Raw genomic sequence first — 19677 nt, forward strand, 5'->3', positions numbered from 1 at the left:
CAACTGTTTTTGGCCAGTATTACATGTTAAAAATATTAGATAAACCTAAGTAAATATAAAAATTCACAAAAAAGCATCTTGATGAGCCCACTTTTAGGAAAATAGGAAAATAGTCATTGGACTGATGAGGCTGAACTTTTTGAAAGGTTTGAGTCCCGTTACATCTGGTGGTGTCAAGTTTTAATGATTTGTTGGTTGAGTCAAACTGAGCTAATGTTTTTCATTAAATTATAAATTTTCCCAGTTTAAACATTTTAATATGTTCTCTATGTTGACTTCAACATTTTCATGCTACATTAGCCCTGTAGAGTCTGTGATGGGGTTGGGTTGTTTGCAGTTTCTCTAAGCATTGCATAGTGTAGTCTGACCTTGGGATGAAGTTGCTGGAATGCCCACACGTGGGAAAATTGTGGCACACCCGACTGATTCTTCCAAAATGTCCAAAACCTGTGCTTTTACAGAGGTGATTGCGCTTGCAATCAGTTAATCAGCTTTATTTAAGTACCTGGCTGCTACTTAGCCTATTAGTTCCCATGGAAGGAGTAAGTATATACTTAGTTTGGAAATCTGATTTGAATATAAAACAGTCAGACACTAACTGTCAAACTGTATATGCAATTCATTGTACAAAACTTACAACTGCTTCTCAGAATAAACATCAGTAATATAGTGCACCACATATGCTTCACAAACAGCTGCACCTGCACACACCATCCTACTCCAGCAGACAACTACTCCCTGCATTCTGGGCTGGTGGTCTTGGTTAAAGGATGTGGGTGAGCTGTCTCAGAGCCTCAACATCAGCCTTATCCTTTCTTTCTCCTAATCTGCCTTATTTACGCAATGTATGCTTACACATCTCATAATATTTGCAGTTTTAAAATTATTACTTTTTAAAACTTAAAAGCATTATCTGTGGCCAATAAAACCACATTACTTAAGTGAAAACAAATTATCAATAAATAGCTGGCTCAATCTTTTGACAAAGTAAGCAAACCTTGACTGGACAATCTGATACGATTCAGTGTAGTCTCCTTTCCTGCAGTTCCTCAAAGGCAGTTTCCTCTCTTCATGGTTACAGTTGTTCTTGGCTTCATAGTCTGCCAAGATTAGTGCCCTTTTTTGCCCCAGTCTTAAATTTCTCAATGAATCTTCAGCTGTTATCTTTGCTGCAGTTAATCATATCTAGAGTGGCTTGAAAATGTGTGTTTATCACTATGATGTCTTTGTGGCAGATTTTGACGTACTGTATGCCTGAGCCTGCTTTAAGATAAATGTTGTTTTGAAACTAGTGCAAGGCCAGAGACTGAGCAATATATCAGCGGATCTAAACTTTTTCAAAAGCTTGTCTGACACTTACCTCTCCTAGGTCTGATGTATTTGTTGTCTGAGGTTCTGTCTCCCTTCAGGCATCACACTGCATGTGCCAAAATCTATTACAGTAATCTAATACAGTGTTTCAGAACTTCACGTTGGCCTAAAACATCTGAAAAAGAACAGAAAATGATACCTTTGTGACTTTTATAGCGGAATCTGCAACATGTGAATTGCTTTTTTGATCAGTTTTAAACATTAAATTATGCAAACTTTGGCTGTGTTTTTATTAATGTTAGCTACAAATGTGTGTGTGTGTGTGTGTGTGTGTGTGTGTGTGTGTGTGTGTGTGTGTGTGTGTGTGTGTGTGTGTGTGTGTGTGTGTGTGTGTGTAAATATAAAACTGCCAAGAAGATGAAACTATAACTCTTACCTGCTCTGGAAAAAGTGAACTGAACCACATGTGAGAGAGTGACCGAAGGTGTTTATTTCAGCACAACTGTGCAATGGTAAAACAAGATATCAGTAATATTTGCATTGCAGAAGGATAATATATGATTCTGCCTGGGTTACTGCTTATAAAGTTAAAGGTTGGAGGGAAAGCTGAGGACTGGAATGTTATAAGAAAGCGAGCAGGGTTAGCCTAATAATACTAAATATATTAAACACAATGACCGGTGTGAATCCCAATGGGAGGAGATGTGAAGACTGAAGAAGGAGAGCAACACAAAAGAGGTACAGAAAGGGAAGAAAACTCATTATGTACTGCATAGAGGACGGGAGGAAAAGAAGCAGGACAGAGGGTCGCAATACATAGGTGTGATCTGAAAACATGGGACAACAGCTGGTTTGGTGCAGATATTAGGACAAGCTGCTCAAAGTGGTTACAATCCATCCACAGAGCACAAAAACACTTGAGAGCCTTCTAGCTACTTATCCTAGCCCTGGGCACCTCTTCCTGAATTGTGAAAGTGAAGTATGGGCCCTGTGGAACACCATATGGCCTCAGCCAGCCTGAAGTAGATCACTTACTCTAGATACTGTATACAATATTTATCCTCCAGCATCAAGTAGCTATTCGGTATCTTTTGTGAGCAAAAGGATTAGTAGCTTTATCTTTGCCACTGGGAAACATCTTCACATCCCTATTGCAACTTGCTAGCTGAGTGCTTCTGATACTGGAGGTGATCCGAGATGGATTTAAGAGGGAAAGGGGAAGGCAGTCCAATAAAGCTTTTTCCAGGCGATGCCATTTTTGGGATCATATCAGGGATTTTTGCATGATGACCATATGACCCAAAAATATCTCGCCACAGGACCTTGAAGCCGACATCTGTTTTTTTTGGGGGGGAGCTCGGTAATAGAGCAAGTCAAATTGGAAATTTGATAGGTTAGAAGTGCGAGAGGCCTGCAGCTTTCTCTTTGTTTTGTCTGTGCTGCTGTGATCTTTCATCCTAGTTCTCCCAACCTGCTGCAAACTGCTGGAGCTGCTCTCTTTGATGTCAAATTTTTGCCCGTGTTTCCTCTTTGACATGCAGCACAACCTTTATTAGCAGGCATTATCTTCAGCAGTGATACACACATACTGATGGCTGGCTAAATGCAAGATTTCAGTTTCAGCCACTGTGCTTTTGAAGCAGGTAAATAATTTGAGATTCAGAATAAAATAGTTGTGCTGAATTCCATAAGTCAACACAGGAGCCATTCCTTTTTGCACTTTCAGCACGCATACCAATGAGTATATCAGACAAACACGACATAAAAGCTCATTTTCTTTCCACGTGCTATTAACACGGGGGATTTTCTCTGGTTACCTCCTGCTTACATTGCCTTTGGGATATTTATTTTTCCTGGATTATGCCATGATCCTGCTATAATTGATAAGAGTAACACAGTGCCATGGAGACTGTCCAAAGTTTAGAGATATGGAGACCTGCGTGCCCACCTGCTGCTCCACTTGTCATGGTGTGCCTGCCGTTATACAAGATCCCCGTGTCACCACTGCTCTCCGTTCACCTCTTCTTTCCCCATTTTATACAGTCTCATAAAAAATGTATTTAAGCACTTGTGCAATGCTAGATGCTCTGTTGCCCTGGCAACCAAATTCACCCACCAGTATTAAGTGCCTGAGGCCTGGCGCTGGTATGATATTGCTTCACTTCTTTTCTCTCCTACGCTTTTTTCATTTAGTGATATTGTTTTTTTTGTATATGTACTACAAGTGAGATCCAGTGATGTCACAGTGGTGGTATATGCTGGTTTCTTTTTTTTATTTATGAACAATGTTTACAAACAAAGTTTACTGGGATGTGTTATAACTATGATGAGGAAATATCAATAAGCTATGTAATATATAGATAGTGTGCTATACATCCTGGGTGATAGGAAGCCTGTAGGAGTCACTGCTGCAACTCTATACTGTAGGCACACTTTAGCCTAATAGCTATCACAGATGTGTTTGTGAGGCACTTACCTCACCAGCTGCCAATTACAAGTAAGACTTCTTACCAGGAAGCATTTAGGTGCAAATATTCAGAGCTGCATGAATGTGAAACAGGGTGTTAAAGAAACAAACACTCTGGAGAAGCCTATCTTGTGTTGCCTGTCCTTTTGGAAACATTGACCGAGCATGCTCGGATGCCTTAATTAGGGACAGTATGTGGTGGTCCTCAGAGACAGCAAAGCGGGAAGTAAGCAACAACACCCTCATTGCCGCCACACACAGCTCAAGCCATTGGTACAACATTCAGTCTGTGAAATTTTTCATAGCAATAAAAGTCCATTAAAAAGTGAAAACAAACTCTAGCTTAAGATGTTCTTAAGTTCTGATTTTTGCAAGGTTACATGGGCAGTAATTTTGCCCCTGGAAACACCTAAACCAAGAAAGTGGACATACCATACCAGCATAGTGCTGCCTTGAGGACTCCTTTCGCTGCGCATGCCTTTGCACAAAATCTTCTAAGGGAACTGAAATTGCCTTATAGTGTAAAAAGAAGATGACCAATGTTAAATCTTATTAGGCTTTTATTTAGTAATATTAGTTAGATTATTGCACTGAACAGTGTCATTTGAGCTTGTTTAAATAGCTTTTGCTCAGGTTAAAAATAATAAGAAAGATTTTAATTTACAGAAGCACTTTTTAAAATTTCCCAACCAAAAGCGAAGTAATTCAATAACTGCTGCAATACTGTGATCAGTCAACAAACAAAAATAATAAAACCAAAGCAAGGCATTTCAGCTAAATAAAAACATAATATTAATAATGCTTACTTAGTAAAATGTCTTCTTGTTGTTTTTGATCAAATATTTTTATGACAAATCCCATTCAGTGACAGAAACACACAAAATCAGCTACAGCTGCTAATGTGAGATAGTCAGAGATACACAAAGTCAAATGAATAATAATAATAATAATGGATTGGATTTATATAGCGCTTTTCAAGGCACCCAAAGCGCTTTACAATGCCACTATGAAGTAATTAATTTAAATGAAGTAATTAAATTAAATTAAATTACATTACATTTTATTTATATAGCACCAGCAGTCACCTCAAAGCACTTTATGCTGTAAGGTAAAGACCCCACAATAATAGAAAGATACCCAACAATCAAACAACCTCTTTGAGCAAGCAACAGTGGGAAGGAAAAACTCCCTTTCAGCAGGAAGAAACTTCCTTCATAACCAGGCTCAAGGAGGGGCAGCCATCTGCTGTGACTGGCTAGGGTGAGGAGGGTAAGAGGACAAAAGGCAGGAGAAGTGATCATGGTGAGTAAGCTACAAATTCATGGACTAAGGAGCATCGGGGTTTCCTCACAATCATTTTGAGCCCTCCTTTTCTCACTTTCTGTAACCTCACATTTCTCTAAAAAAGAAAAAAAAAAACCAGCAAATGAACAACTGTTGAAGGGAGCTCAATGTTAAAGAAAGAAACAGGGAGAAGGCAAGTAAATATTATATTGAGCACAGAGTTTACTTATTAATTAACCATTTGTTTTTCACCTTATGATGCTTTTTTTTTGACAAAAACAGCCTCACTCTTTGCAAAGCAAGAATCTGACAATATTCATTGCAGGCAGCTGGTCCAGTTGGTTATCATGTGATGTCACTTAAGTCTCTTAGGGTTTAGTAGGTTTTGGCTAGAGTTTAAGACTGTGTCAATGTACATATTAGGTTTGCTACTGGCAAACCAAATGTGTATTTTAATTAGGCTAACATTAGCTGCTACTGCAGAAGATTAATATATATATATACCCACAAAGTTAGTTATAGTATTTTTAGGGGCTTCTGATGGTTAGCAAATGCCCTTAATTGTGTTATCCACTGATGTGTAACGTTTTGAAGCCACAGTCGTCATCAACGCAGAATGATCATCTGCAGTGAGGAGATCTAGATTAAAGCCCTCTGCTGTGCGTGTAGCAGAGTTTCCCCATGTTTAAGATGCTGAAAAGATTAATATCGCCTCCTTTCAAGTATTCTGTCTAAAGTGACCAAACCTGACACTGGCAGAATGAGTTGTTCTGCTTGGAGATTGTCCTCTCCTAGAAAATAAACCCATAAGGAATTTGTGCAAGCTGTTACTAAGTTAATCGGTCTCTAGTGTCCATATGAACCAATCTAAAATGTTATTTTGACTTAAAAGGTTGTTCTTTTTTAAGCCAGACCATGATCTCTTTCACAACCTTTATGCATGACGGAGCAAACTCCTAGTACAGACTTTGTTTTGCTTTTGTGAAGTTGAAACACTCATATCATTTCAGGCATTCTTATATGGGTCATTTCATGAACAAACAACTGATATGATTTTAGTTGGAGGACTTGTTTGTCTGAGTGAAATGCATCCCTGCCATTACCTATTCATGGCATAAAATCAAAAACCCCCTTCTGTGCTGTGTGCGCTGCTCCTGGGTCTAAGGGATTATTTTCAAGTGCTGTTTTTTATGTTTAGACACAGACGGTTACAGACTCAAGGAGAGAAAAACAGATAGGAAAGAAGTCCTAGAAAAAGTCTCTGTTTGTTGTTTATCCAGTTGTATCTGAAATACATAGTTTTTATTTATTCCGACAGAGTAAAATTCAGTGCACTTCACCCACAGTGAAGAACTTCAAATAATACAGTGAAGCTGACAATGCAAACAGCAAATAGATGCCTTGTTTTCGACAGAAGAGTTACCCCAAAATGCTGATTGATTCATTCCTTCCGGTAAGTAATGCAGCCACACAGCACACAAAATTCAAAACTGAGTGAGGAAAGCTGAGGCCCTCTGAGGTGAAAGAGTCAGGTTGAGGTGTGTGTTGTGTTGAATTTCTACTCACACTGTTTATTTTTTAACCTCGAGATTCTTGGTCAGGAGTTTCAGCGTGAGGAAGGAGATATCAATCTGGGTTCAAAGAATGAAAATCTATCCTCTGACTTTTAGAGGAGCTTTATGAGGCCTTGTGGAGTCAGTCTGCGTTCCTAAAGGCAAGCACACGCTTTCAAGATCATAAGGAATTTTTTCATAAGGAATCTTTCAGGATGCTAAGGGTGCACTGTCATCACCACGTGTTTAATGTAAGGCACTGTTAAAGGGTGACACCAGTGCTGGACATATAGCTGCATTGTCAGCATTAGTATGCATGGTTGAGATGACATGATAATAACCCAACCTTTTTTGGTCAGTAACAAACAGGTGATGGTTTTATCTACATAGTGTCCTATGATATGAGCCAATGTTGCACTGGGTAGATGTCTAGCTATGTAGAAATTTGGGTTCTACATAGCTGGTTCTACAGTGGTTCTCTCACCTGCATGTCGTTTTTCTAACTCAGCTGTGTACAGCTGTAAAAATACAGCACTTTGATTTTCATCATCTGTTTACATTTTTTTCCCTTAGAATTGCTTAATGATGTCATACAAAGTGTATCTGGGATTTTTCTGACTCACAGGTGACTTTTGTGATGATAAACTTTAAAAATATTGTGGAGTCGAGACTCACAAGTCATCAGTTCATTCATGACTTCAGCCAAAAACTGTATCAGTTTTGATCTGTAATATTGTGACTCTGGTGCTTTATTGTACTACCTCTACTTGGGTTTATTTTTCTTTCCCAATCCATGTTGACTAAGTCGTGTCCATACTTTGGGTTTGGTTCAAATCCGGAAATCTTTGTCATGAGCAGCAGAATGAACTCAAATATAGGGAAACCCCAAAATACTAGATAAAGCACGATATACATTAGTTTAAAGCAACCAATACAGATGAGCAGAATGAAGGAAAAACAATACGATAAAATAAAAAAATGATAAAAAAAAATAATCTGCAAAAATTACAGATGGAAGGCACATTAGATGAGAAAAAGGCTAAGGGCACAAAAAATCAAGAACAAGCAAAAGGAAATAGATGAAAAAAAAAACCTACTGTTTCTGTCTGGAAAAACTTAGCAAAGGCAGTACAAATAATCTCTAAATGAAGTCGGGTGAAGCTAGATTATGAAGTCTATACTTCACATGTGAGACATTTGCCAGTGTGATGGAAGTCTTTAAGAATTTAAACTTCTCAGTATTTTGTTATCCTGTTCTTATGGGTAGATGGAAAGGCTTCACAGTTTTATGATTTGCCTTTGAATAATCCTTCATTTTAAGATGACCCTGTCTGTTCCACGCAAAGAATAAGTTGTACATTTAGACTTTTCTATGACCATGGCCAGTAGATGACTTGCTCCTTAAAATGATACTGTGGTTATCATTCTCTGTCAAATACTACGCAGACTACTGCTGTACTCTGTATTGTTTTTTGACCCTTCTGCAACGGGAAATTAAAATCTCACCAAGACGGCTTATTTCTGTAGATTGTTTTTTTATTTCAGATTTACATAACACCAATCAAAGACAATAAACCAGCGACAGGAGCATAAAAGCAGGAAGCAAAACAAAACCGAAAAAAAGGAAAAAACATAAAGCATCTCAAAAAATATTTCTTTTGGGCTCTGCCAGCTAGTAGTGACTCGGGATTTGTGCTAAAACAAAAAATGGGAATGCAGTTTAAGGATCCAAACACAGACTCCAAAGGTAGGCAACCTTTAACACAAAACACACTTTGAACAGAGGTTGTTGATGAAGTCCACTAAGCAAAAGAAAAAAATAAGGCAGGCTATTAAAATAAAAATAAAAAATAGGGTAATGACGGCTGGGAAAAATGAGGCACAGATGAAAACAATCAGGGAAAAAGACAAGACAGGAAACAAAACTTGATACAAAGCACAAGAGAGATACATTAACAAAGTAAAACAGGAAGTGGCAACTAAGACAGAGACAAGACACACAGAGGAATGTGAGGCTAATCAATACTGGAGAAGGCTTGGGAAATATCTCAAAATAACAAATCATATGGAACTTTTAAAGATGTTTTATATTAAATTCACATCATGTTTCTACAAATGTGATAATCCTTGTAAAGATTTTGAAAGATATATTATGTGTGCCAGGCCTTGGGTTCTACTTAGACATCATCCAAGCTGTGTCATGTAGCAACCCCCTCAAAAATATCCTACGTTGTTCCTTATTCGGTGTATTGGTGAATGGATAAGTGCCATTAAGATTATTAGTGATGCATGTTGTTTTGTAATGATGAAAAACTGTGCTTGTTGATAACGCCAAATTATTCTGCTAAATACCTCCCAGATATAATTGTTACAGACCTTTTTCTTCAGTTTTGGAATCAACTTGGTAATGCTTGGTTTCTGCTGCTTCATAAAACTATCTCTCGGTAATATTTTGTTCATCAACCAACCACAGACAATGTGATATTTTTTTCCAGTTTTTTCAAAAGGCATTAGAGAAACAACAGTGCTGTTTAATCTAAATAAATTAGCCCCAGTTGGAGGCAGTAATAATGGAACACAATAAGCAATAAGCTGCTGTCTCGAAACAAAATGAAAGCAGTAAATATCCTGTCTGCTCTGAGCTCCACTCCTTTTGCGTAGGGAGAAACATGGTTCTTTATGTCTTGCACTGAAAGCATTAAACCTAATTTAAAGCTAATAATATGAGTTTGAGAGGAAAATACCATCGGAGGACCACTGATTTCTTATCCAAGTGCCTTTACTATTTCTATGCAACCTAATTTCACACAGGGCTTTGTTTTGTCAGATAACAAGCTTAATGGCATCCCTTTGTCCCCACGTGGCATAAAAGCATGTCAGCCACTACAGGAGATGACATCTTGTTGTCTCCGAACAATTCCAAGTCTTCTGCTGTCTTCTGCAATAATATATGCTACAATGCACGGAGAACCGTGCCTTTCCACATATCAGATGCTACCGAAAAGACAGGCATATTCGGCTCTTCAAAGAAAACTGGCACACTGCAGTATTGGATGGAGTACCAGATCTAGAAACATTTCAATCACTTTTTTAATGCTGTTTTAGGCTGACTTGAATAACATCACATTAATGGAAAGGCTATAGCAGTCCAAAGATAGATAAAAGCATCTGCACATCTTGTTCTGCCCTCTTAGGATCACTGTAACAGATGTATCACACCCCCTCTCATGCAGGTGCCAAAGGACTGCAGCTAGCATTATCTCTATCTCTAATGGTCATATCATCTTTTATTAGATCCTTTCTGGAACATTTACTTAACATATCATCAGCGAGATCCAGTAGATGAAGTCAGGGTTAGGGGTCCATGTTTCAAAAGAAATAATGCAACATACATACTTCAGTACAGATATGCATCTCACATCTTAGGTCTTAGGATGTAGGTATCCATCTTGTACTGAAAGTGGTTCATCTTCAGAATCCTTCCAGACAACTAAAGCAGTTAGCTGAAACTGAGATGCATGAAGAACCATGGTTATTCTAATGAATGTCAGGTATGGTTGGTTACCAGACTGCAGGCTTTTTCCTGTCTTTCAGTGCTCATTTCACTCATTCTTCACGCTTCATCAAAGCTTCTTGTACCCTGATCCCCCCCCTTTCCTCAACTAGGCTTTGTTGTCTTTTGTTAGGTTCAGTTTTATTTATATAGCATAACAACAGTCACCTGAAGGTGTTTTATATTGAAATTTACAATAATACAGAAAAAACCCTGGCAATCAGATGAGCAAGAACTTGGCAACAGTGTCAAAGAAAAACTCTCTTTTAACAGGAAGAAACCTCTGACAGAACCAGGCTCAGGGATGAGCGGCCATGTGCCATTAGGGGTGAACAGAGGAAGGCAGGACAAAAGTTTGTTATGGCATCATCGTGACATAGTAGGTGTGTTGTACAACTCTCTCTGTGCCCTTTATATTATATTACTCAATATGGTTTCTTGAAATTTTTTTTCAAGTTGAACTTTGGCCTTGGGTGCTAACAATGCAGATCAAGGTCAGTTGCTTCACCAACCTAGGTACTCATGTCCCCTAAATGCATAGTAAACTGTTGTGGAGTTTGAAGATGAGCCATAAAAAATTGTGGGTAATAAAAAATTTTTTTTTACTGATTTTCACATTTGGTGAAAAAAACAGCCAAGTTGATTATAATCCGGAGATGGACAAGAAAAATACCTTAAAAGGGAAATCATCTCAATTTCAACCAGTTTCCTTTATTGGATGTTTTGGCTAGATTCCTAGAACTTCATATATAGACCTGAGGATTTTTTATTTTTTTTTCGTATAGGGCTGAAATTGCTGAAAGGCTTTTTTTTGGATGTGATTTTATCAAGATTGACGTTTGGAGCCAGCCTCAGGTAGTCATTCAATGGAGCTCAGTTTTTGGCACTTTCAGTATTGCCTTCATTTTTCAGCTCAGAAGATTGCTGCTTGGCTTTTCTCGCAGCTGGTTAAAACAGCTGCTTGAATGCCAAAAATGAGCTATACAGGAGGCTAATAAAGAACAAGCGAGCCAGGTAATAATTTTTGGTGGATTTAACACTACGTGTGACCTCTGTCCCGCTGCACACGGTAATTTCATGTAGTGTTAATATAAAATATTAATTCACTCAGGTCAACTATCCAGTTGGTTGAAAGGTCATTAATGAAATCCTCACTGTGCTTAACACAACAAAAACAGGTTTTCATAATGCATGCCGGAATGTTTGGAAAACACAGCAGCAGTGTTTGCAGAAATGTTTAGCTGTGATGAAAAGTACTTTGTAATACTGTATAATCCTGTTATCATATGGTTTGTGTGCAGTAAATCATTGTCACTTAACAGTTTAGAACACTAAATATTTTCCAAAAAACACTCACAGTGTAGTTATTGTCGAATTGCACATATGCTTCTGTCCTGTCTGTCTGTAAGCCAGCAAGCACCACTATTAAATCCTCTGACAGTGTCTTTGGGTATGAAATTTAAACCGACCCTCAACTTACGTGTAAGGTGGTTGTCTGTTTGAGAGGCCAAACAGTTATGCATTGAGTCAAGTACATCAACATGGACTCTCTCCTCGGGCACTGACAGTTCTATAAAGTTGAACACGTCTGTTTAGCTGTTCTGCTGTTACAAACGACATGACTAGGGTTTGCTGCAGCTCAGAGGTGTGATGTTGCTCTGCTGGACTCATTATAAATGTTTTGCTCTCCTGGCAGGCTTCACGCAGGGCAAACACAATTATTCAGCAATGCTCAGTGGAGGGTTATTTAGCTTGGATGGTTACAAAGTGAGAAATGTTTAGACAAGGCTGGTCTGCGGGGTTTTTCGTGCTCTGTGTTCTCAGGGCAGCTCCATGCTTCTGTTAAAACATGGATTTGGTGAATGCTCTTTCACCTAGTCACATGTCACCAGTTGATACACAATGAGCCTTGTAGACCATGCTGCTCCCCTTCACGCTCCTGCACACATAAACAAACAGGAAAACACAAGTTTGCCTATGGACATCACACATAACCACATAAATAAATTTATACTTTGTGTGAAATGAAGGTCAACCTTTGTAAGAAACACAGAGTATTTTACAATTATGTCTTTTAGGATTAGTGAAAAGTCTTTTGTTATGGTTTCAGACTAACATTTATTGTATAGTGAAGCAGTGAAGAAAGACTCAAACCCTGGCCGCTGCTCTTCGGCCTGTGGTCATTGATCACCCACTGAGCTGAAGTGGTGCTGAGGATGATGAGTTCTAGAAGAAAAGATGTAAAGATGGGTATGAGTTTGTAATCCTGTGAAAGACTGCGCAGGCAAACATTTCAGCAATTTAATAATAGTAGTAATAGTAATATTTCTAAATTTCAAACTGCATTGGAGATTCAAACATTCAGAGTATCCACAGAAATCCCGATAAAGGCTGCAATCCAATACTGCAGGACTGAAACCTTCAGGCCCTCAGGCAGCACTGCATTAAAAACAGCAATGACTCTATCGTGGAAATCCTGGGTTATGTACTTCTGGAAACTGTTATATTCATAAATGCAAGTTAAGAGTTTACATGTCATGCCAGAAAAAACAAGCACATGAACAAACCATAAAAAAAGGTTCGCACTGTAAAACATTGGTAGTAGAGTATATGTTTTGAAGCATAGGAGAAGCATGAAGAAAAATAATCAGTCATATTACGTCTTGGCAGAACGAAGGAAAAAATATTTCTTTAAGTTTTAAAATCATATTATTTTATTGTAGTTCCATTGAAGACCATTACTGCTCAGTGGTTTAACGTCACCCTCAGTAACCCAGCACATCAGTGCAGATTTGCAGAACATTGGCAGAATCTTAATGCCCCCATTTGTTCACTGCATCCCTGTTGTAGCACTGCCAATATTGCTCATCTGCCAAGAAAGTTAGAAATTTCAGAGCTTTTTTTTTTTGGCCGTGCTGAGGTCTTTTACGACTGTTAAGTTATTTTATTCAATGGAGTACAGATAATCCCTCTTCTAACAACTCTATTCACAACATAATAGTTCTGAAGGAAGATTCCAGGATTCTATGAACCTCTTGTTTCAAACTGCTGATGACTGTGGGAGCATTTTAAAAGATGGAGCTTTAAGTGTGATGCCAGCTTTTTGTGGTGGAGGTGAGGTGGTGGCTGCTATTGATCGGCTGGCTTTCTGAGACAATAATCAGGGAGGCTGATGTCAGGCAAACAGTGGATCTACCTCGAAGGAATTGATTGCTTTAAGCTGATGGTCATTGGTATTCTTGTGCTGGTGGACAATAGTAGACAGACAAAACAGGGCACTCTGTCTTTGAGGGTCAGCGGCAAGGAGGAGAGAAGACAGAGGCAATGGGATTGGGTAATGAAGAAACGCAAGAAGCGAAAAAGACAAAGGGAAGAAGGATGGAAAAAAAGAAGCAAGAAGGGAATATGCCTGGCAGTGCTGTCATCTTCACATGTGACTCCAGACAGCAAATCTCAAAAGACAAAATATTTCATTGGATGAGTGGACATATTTTGCTATGCGCTCTGAATAGTCAAGTCTTTGAGGTTGCAGCCATATCTTAAAAAAAAAAGAAGTTATAGTTTAAGCGGGCTGTGACATATTTATGTTTTAGAGGGCTGGCTTGACAGATCCATAGGGCAGCCCAAGTTTGCACTACCACTACCAAACTTTTGCTCATCTCTTACTGCCAGGAGGAGTCAGTTTGAAATGATGTTGAAAAATAGCGCTCTTGCTAACTAATGTAAATGTTCTATTTGTGTGATTGTTTTTATTGATTGTTACAATCTCTGCTGTCCTCTGGTGCAACACTACAATGGTTGTGGATTTGGTGATTTCTTTATTACTCTACTAAAGCTGGATTTTGGGTCTGTCTTAAATGGATCTTGGTTTGCTTTATTGCTTCGGAACCCCAAACCCAGCATAAAAGCTCTTTTAGATAAGGATTCTGGGCTTTTTATGGAGACAACTATTTTAAACTAAAAGCCAACCATCCAACATTTGACAGTTATTACTGTTAGGAGCCACCTGTTTAGGGGACAGAGGCGCTGGGTGCTTGTCTCTAAAGCCTTTCCTGCCATCTACATGCAGGGAGTCATGTTTTTTTTATTGTAATGTAACTCAGGCACTCCGGGATGATTATGTTACCCAAGAAACCGCATTACACAAACTGACAGTAGAAGCATTGTGATAAGTTTCCTACTTGTATCAGTAAACATCCCCACTTCAGTATCTTAAATAATATCCTGAGATATTTTTGTTTTCTGCCAACATTTTGTAGCAGTGCTTTTGTGAATTATTGTCACACGATATAATTTGCTCCAGTCATTGTGAAACAAATACAAACAACAGCTCCCCGACCCTCATTCACACCCCCACCCTGAAGTTTTTATTGCAGAATTCAGCCTTAAGGCAAGGCTCTGCTGACGAGAGACCAAGCCGCATGACTCATTTGTTTATAAAAAGATGGCGGCTGTCTGCCACAGACCTGTCAGAGTTTGTGATCAAAGCGGAAGCAGGCTAATGTTGAGGAATGAGAACTTTACATATGCTTGGAATGCCGTTGGCAGCAGAACTGGTGTGCATTGCCATTAAGCATATGATGACGAGACTGTGACAAAACGCTAGTTTGTGGATGACTAAATAAGCAAATAAATTAGTGTATTATCTGAAGATATTTCATTGACTACTGTATTGTCATTTTCCCTCCAGCTTAATTTCCTGCCAGTTTGTATACTGTCAAGAGACTTTTTTAGCTATGAAGAGTTCTTTCACTTGTTCTTACTAAGAAGGTAACAGGTTCCTCTGTGTCATTTGTCTTGTAAAAATGAAAGATTTTTATAAGTACACAGTGATTGCTTCTCCTAATACCGTGAGCTGTCAGAGCGGCTGATGCTTTTCTTTTTTCTTTTGGGTTAAATACTGTAGGTTTACTAAAGGGATTCTTGATACAGATGATCACAGCTTGGCTCCAGTACATGTCTCATCCCCTTGCAATTTTATCAATCTTTTATCCAACTTTTGAGGCTTTACTGAACTATTTTCGAAACTTTTCTTCCCACTGGTTGGATATTGTCTCCCCTTCCTAATTTAGATTCCTTTTGTGGAATCTAACCTTATAAATGGGGGGTCTGTTTAACTTCATGTGGATAAAACTGCCTTACAAATGCTGACCTACAGTAGTCCATATTTCCCCACAGTGCCAAACTTAATTTTGCTTTTATTCTAGAGTTAAAGCAAGACTGGAGTCCAGTGAAAAAGTGCTGGAACTATTTCCCATGGAATGGGATGCCACTTTTTGGCATCCCATGTGCATCACCACAGTGGTTTTAAACCAGACAATCAATATGAGCAGACTTTCGGGTTTAATTCATGGGGTTTAACAAAAGTATTGCATTAACTATCAAGGAATTGCAACTATTTTTATACATAGTCAACCATTTTCAGATGCTCAAAAGTATTTGGTCAAAAACTAGAACTCGCTGACATCACCAGTGTTGTGTTTTCTCTCTTAAGATATGAAAAAAAAAGGCAGAACAGGTTAAGAAGAGAGATTATTTTTTAAAGATAAGGACTCCTCAGTGATATTTGATAGAGTGGAAGTTTAAAACTATCACTGAAGCTCTCAATGAGGAACTATGTTTGACTGGTGCAGAGTGGCTACGATGCTCATGGTCAGTGTTAAGCTGTATCAAACATAGCAGACACCTGTTTACATTTAAGTTGATGATGCTGATTACATTCGCTCATTAGATTGGTTGGAAATGAGTTATGATAGCACATGTAATATTGGGTTATATTTTGTTGAATTTAGTTTTGTAAATCTATTAACAGCAGCCAGCACAGCCCTGCTGATCTGATCTGTATATACAAGCTACTGAAGCTCAGAATAGGAATTATTTTAACTTGTTCCTAAGTTCCTTCTCCATGTAACTGATAATAAGTTTCCCTCATTATATTCATTTTTTAGAGTAACACCAAGTTATCCATCTACAACGTAGGCAACAGCAAACACAGTCAGGTTTTTAAACATTCCCTTTGTTCTTCTCACCTTACATCCTAAAAAACACGTTCATAGTATGTGAATTCATTAGAAACACAATTCAAGTTGAAATAACATTTGTAGTAAGAATTCACTGACAGCTATACATGTCTGCCTCCACTATGCCTGTTGATGTGGTATGTTTTCCACCCTTTTTATAGATGAACTAATTTACTAAGGATCTACTGAAGTTCTTGTTGTCTCTCTGTTAATGTCATGACCACAGTTCAGGGAGGACTGAAATGGGAGACTTTGGGGAAAACTTTAACAAGTTTTTTGCAACAAGAAGATTCACAAGAGCTTGGGGAAAAGGTTTCTGGTTTAAGTCCAGGGTCCAAATAGACAGGTAGTTTCACACTTCCTTGCATCATAGAATTTCTCTCTCAGACAATCTCTAGGGTTTCTGCACGGAGGAAACAACAAGGTAAGTAACTCACAGGGGGAAAGCAGAGAAAACTTTCAAGCAAGGCAGCCAACTTTACTAACACTTGTTAGCTCAATGATCCAGCAATGACTGGCAGGGTTCCATAACCTTAAGTGGTGACAGCAGATGAGAAGAGTTTGCAGGTGAGTTTATTACCTCCAAGTATGCAGAGGTGAAGGGCAGAACCCAGGAAAAGTCCTGCCCCTGAAAAACACAAGGGGGAGGTTAAATCACAAAACATACTCACACACTCACAAAGACAGAGTGGGAGAGAAAAAGCAACAAGAGAAAAAGAGACAGTTGTAAAATGGTGAGGAAGCACAGGAGCACTGGGAGACCATAACAGTTAAAAAGTGTTTCTTTTTCTTTCTTTTTTTTAGGTTTTCAGCCTAATGATGGGCTTCTTCACTTGCATCATCATCTTGTTGGACCTCTTATTGACTTCCAGTAAACAGCTAACAAATGCACCTTTGTTCAACACTTGGATCTGGCCTGAAACTCCTTGTCAGTCAATTGTCCAATTACTTTAAAACGTGTGAGAATGGGGGAATATCTGTAAAGATTACTGCAAGTCTGGAATAGTTTTGTTAAACACTTTAAATTAAAGCTGAAAGTCTCCCAATCACATTTCGATTGTTTGGTTTGAAATCCACTCTGGTGGTGTAGAAGCAAAAATGACTAAAACTGTTTCTGTGTAGCATATACCAGTTTTAATTTGTTGGAAATGTTGTCATTGATGACATACTTTAGATAGGTAGTTCGTCAAAAATGATAAGATCCAAAGTAGAAGCTGACTGTCAACCAAAGGAGCTTTAACAAAACACTGTGAACAAAATAAAGAATTACACAGCTAGTCCTGTAACACAAGTGATCTGTCCTTATGTTTGTGTTTGTGCCCTCTTCTCTTGCTCTACGTCTTAATATGTACATTGATGACATTTGATAAATATGTTTTTTTCTTTTTTTGTTTGTTCAGAGATTCTTGTAATAAAGAGGATTATAAATGCACAGAGGCTGCATCTGTGAGAAAAACAACAATAATACTACTAATATTAATAATTCACTTTCATGTATTCTGCTTTTCAAGTTTAAATCTGATACTGTGATTCTCTTACTCAGATGTCTTTTTTCCAAGTTATCTTACCTTTCATGTTTACTTCATTGTATTCTTTTTTAAACTTCCACATCCAGTACAAATAAATTCTCTTCATAGCAGCAGTAGTATTAATTTCATTAGAAGGTGATCATCATTAGTGGTCTTATTGTGTCTGACAATTTTTGCCACTCCACTTAACCCTCTAACTGAAGCAACTGCTGCTGGTTATGTTTTCAAGTATCAGCAGACGTAATCCCAAGTCAGTGACCATGAAAGTGCATAATCGTTGCTAATGATCTAATCCACCTATACAAACCTGCAGTAATTTTCTCATGTGTTTGAGAGGCAACAAAGCTTATTGCGACCAGTATCAACGGTTTCCCATGCCAAAGGGTCCCTCCATATATGGATTTATTTTTGCTGTCATTTATACAGCAGTGTCTTTAACATTAGCAGACAGTAGCCACAATATAATTTTAAGTATAGATTCAGATAAAGGTCAGATTCTCATTAGTTTTCTCTTTTTTCAGCAGTGTTTGACTTTGTGTTCAGATACTTTAAAGTTCAGTGTGTGTGAAAGTGAATGTAAAAAAGTAAGAATGTATGCTGCTGCTGTATCAAACACACATATACATGCACACTTTCTTTGTGAGTATTAATCCTAAAACCAGTTACTTTGTTCTTTAAATGTATGTCAGGAAGTGGGAACAAGCATAAATGTTATCACTGTCCTTAAATTTGAAGTCTTTAGGACTTAGGAAAAATGTGCATGGCTATGTTGGAATCATGTTGCCTAATTATAATTAGTATCACCAATACATTTGCTTTATGCCACTCCTTTTAAAAACAGACATTTTAGAGTTATTTTGATTTCAATAACATATAACCAGTTTCTTTCATTTTCCAGCTTTCATTTATTTTTTTCTTCTATGTTTGATCTTACAGACTTACAGATCATTTTAAAAACTTATTTGAAAAAGATGGTAAACCAATGTTAATATTCTTTTTTGATTTTTTTTTTTGTTAAAAGAACAGAGTGTCTATTAGAGGAATAACAACTTTTACAGACCTGTAAATCATCCGGCTGACTGGGCTGGGACTTCTTCCTGCTCAGATTTTAATGAAGTTAAGTGGCACAAATTTTGCACTGCTGCACTTTCTGCAATGTCATCCTTGAAAGGAGACAAAGAGAATTGAGTAAAACTTGTAGAGGCCCCGACCCCAAGAGCCAATCCTTTTAGTTTCCCATCCACTGGATTTGATATTGACTTCACATCTGTATATTTTCAGAATATGAGCAAAAAGTATCAGTTTTACAGCAAGATTGGCCACAAATACCTGCTAGGATATATTTTTCATTACCTGTTAAACTGTTTCAAAGTGTACTTGAGGTACTCTTTAAATTTGATCATGACACAGGCTTCTCACACAGTTATATTAAGCACAGCAGTGAGAGGGGGGAAAAAGGCCTATTATGACTTGGTATTTGCAAAAATAAATTGCCTTGCTGTTAGATCCTGACCTTTACCTTCAGCTAATGGTGAAGAAGTGCTGCCTCACAATCTGATGCATTGCCCTAAGCCACAATGTCACCGTAAACTCAGATTACAAAGTAGATTTTCACTCAACCTTATCTTTGCTTTAAGCACTGTTCAGCCATCTGGCATGTTAGGGTTACACCAGCCAGTTCTTCTTCTGTTTCAGGATGTATATGAGAGATCCTATGATATAATCTCAGCTGCATCACTGGCTAGGAAACAAGAAAAGGACTGATGACCAAAATAAAGCTTTGCTGTTTAAATCTCCGTTAAAGGAGAACTCTTTTTTTTTTTTCAGCCTTTTTAAAAAAATTTATTTTACAATCCACACATGGAAAAAAAATCTGAATTTCCAGAATTTGAATAGATTGTTAATTCCTCAAGTTTATTCTTCACTTTTACATGGTTTGATGTGACCAAATCCATTAATT

This window comes from Oreochromis aureus, linkage group 20, assembly GCF_013358895.1.
Source record: "Oreochromis aureus strain Israel breed Guangdong linkage group 20, ZZ_aureus, whole genome shotgun sequence".
Lineage (NCBI taxonomy): Eukaryota > Metazoa > Chordata > Actinopteri > Cichliformes > Cichlidae > Oreochromis > Oreochromis aureus.